Source organism: Pollicipes pollicipes, unplaced genomic scaffold (assembly GCF_011947565.3).
Source record: "Pollicipes pollicipes isolate AB1234 unplaced genomic scaffold, Ppol_2.1 Scaffold_4219;HRSCAF=4965_pilon_pilon_pilon, whole genome shotgun sequence".
Taxonomy (NCBI): domain Eukaryota; kingdom Metazoa; phylum Arthropoda; class Thecostraca; order Pollicipedomorpha; family Pollicipedidae; genus Pollicipes; species Pollicipes pollicipes.
Window position 1 is genome coordinate 23754066 of NW_023596448.1, and position 2648 is coordinate 23756713.

Genomic DNA, 2648 nt, shown 5'->3' on the forward strand with positions numbered 1-2648 from the left:
GAGAGAGAGAGAGAGAGAGTGAGTGAGGGAAAGCGGCGGGGCCGGCGCGGTCAGCGCGCTGTGACAGGATAAAGGTCGATATTCGGGTAAGCTGCGTTCTGAGAAGGTGGCGCTGACAGTTTGGCGGCCGCCTCTCATTCCGGGAACACCGGCGTCGCAGCGCTTCTGGAAACCTCGCCCGGCCGTTACGGGGTGGAACGGTCCGTTAGAGCGTGGCCGCCGACTGGCCGGCCGGCCGGCCGGTCGAGCCAGCCAGGTGGCCCCGGAACCTCCGCTGGGCGCGCTGCCCCGCGGCGCCGTGGGACACCGCTGCCGGTCCTCGCTCAGCGAGTGGCACGGGGGAGAGACTGGGAATATTGCGAAGAGACTTGAGTGCCGCGTGGTGAGACCAGCCACACTGGTGAGAGACTGAGCGTCACGGGGAAAGACTAGCCACACTGGGGAGAGATTGAGCACCTCGGAAAAGATTGCGCACACTGGGGCGGCGTTGGAGGAGATTCGGTCAGGCTTGGACGGCGTCGAGAGGTGACAGGGCTGCACTGGGGAAGTATTGGACGGCGTGGGACAGTGGCACTGAGGAAGCCCTGAAGCTAGCGGTGTCACCTCACGGCCGACGGAAGCTTCGGTGGGTGTGGTCAACCTGTTTCTGTGACGCTGCGCTACTGGAGGTCGGCAGGCAGGTATGTCTCTCCAACGCGGGGCTTCGGTACGATACGTGCCACATTTCGGTCTGCCGATGGGTGGCTGGTCTCGCGTTCTTAGTCTCTAGCAAAACAAGTAAAAATGCTTACGAGTGAAGGATGATGTGCTAAATAAAACACGCCATCAGCGCATAAGCCATGTCATTAGCCATGGCCCCACTAGCCAAGTCCGTTGTCGGGAAGTGATGAAGAATGTGGGATTATCACATCACAGACTACGGCCACTTGTCATTACATGTTCTCCTCTCCTTATCCCGTCCCGACCAAATAGCTGTCCTCACCTCCATCATCCCGAGCCGAGATAGCGCCACGCTACGTGGCGCAAAAACGTTACGCAGCGTGGCGTGGCGCCACCCTACGCTCGCAAAATGGCTAAGAAGAGAACGCCAAGGCCCTATGAGGCGTTTCCTTCCGCTCAGCGCCCACAGGCATGATGTCAAATTCCGCAACGTCGAGAAGCCTCGCCCCCCGCATCCTGAAGCGAGGTCGTCCGGACCCCGCCCGAGATCTTCCAGTCTTCGAGCACCGATAAAGACACCGTTCGTTTCTTCTGAGAACATACGCGCCATCCGAAGGCTAACGGCCGTGTATCGGAGCAGGTTCGATTCGCAGGAACTCCGTCAGCGGCTCAGTGCGGAGGAACTCAGCGCCTGTCATCCAGTCTGACCTGCTCCGGTGTCGTTCGCTCTTGTCGGGGGCACTGGCCGCTATTTCTCGTCCTTGCAGCACGGCGTGCCCTCGGCAGCAGCGGTGTCGTGCCCCTGCGCCCTGGCGGTGCTTTGTGCGCGGCGCTGCCCGAAGATAGCATCGGCTTCGGCGCCGTCATCGGCGGAAGGCTGCGGGGTGTGCAGGTCGCGAAGGAGTGCGTGGAGGAGTGGGCGAAGAAGTGCGCGGCAGACAGGAGCTGACCCCCCTCCCCCTCCCCCCTCCGGCACGGTCGTTTCTGAAGATGCGTCGTACTTGGTGACTGTCGTCTTCAGCTAAGCCTGGTGGCGCCCTTGTTGCTAAAGCACATCCCTGTATCCGAGGGCGGCGCCTGGTGTATCTTGTGTAGCTGGCGTTATACCGGTTGGTGTCAGAGAGGATTGCGCTGATGTATGCATGTTCCTTCGGTAAAAATGCATTGTCGTCCGCCCAACAAAAAAGCAAACGCCTCTTGGAATATCAAGGATGCCTCATGCCTGCAAGGATGCCTCATGCTTGCAGGCATCCTTGCAGGGGCATTTGATGGGCATCGCGATTTTGATGCATGATCGTGCATGGTGTATTGTGATCCAAATCATGCACAAAAGGGATGACACGAGTCCAAGAACTCTTCCATCCAGCATGAACTCCTAAGTTTCATATTCGTCATGAATCAAAGCCCGAGGCCTTTCAAAAGAAAATAATCTCACATATCAGGTGGGCGAGTGGCACGACTCCTGGAACGACACCGTTGCATTATTTCCTTTGATCACACGAAGAAGATGGAGCTGCATCCCTGCAAGCCTGAGTAGGCCTTCAGGGCATGACAATGCCATTGTAGCGTGCACGTAGTCCTCTGTTTTCTACGGGATATGGTCAAAGCGCCCGGGCTGTACATTTTTGGGCGTTCGTTTTGCATCAAATCAAACATCTATGGTCGTTGTGTGATTGGTGCGTTTGGACTGGGGAAAACAATTGCTCATCCACAGGATAGTTTACTTTACGTCACCGCCTCTTTCCAAAACACGGCTGTTCTTCGGTGTGGGGTGTCGGCCCTCCCGCAACGCATGTGCGGTACTCCTGTCGCTGTCGTGTGGTGTGCGATTGTTGAGTGAGTGTCCTGTGCACTACGTGCTTCATCTTGGCGACGAAACAAATCACGCTTGCCCATTGGCGGGCCGCTTTTCGCGTGTATCCATGCGAGTGTATGCGCATGTGGAGGTGTGTGCGCTTTGTGTAGTGTGTGTGGTGTGTGTGTGTGGT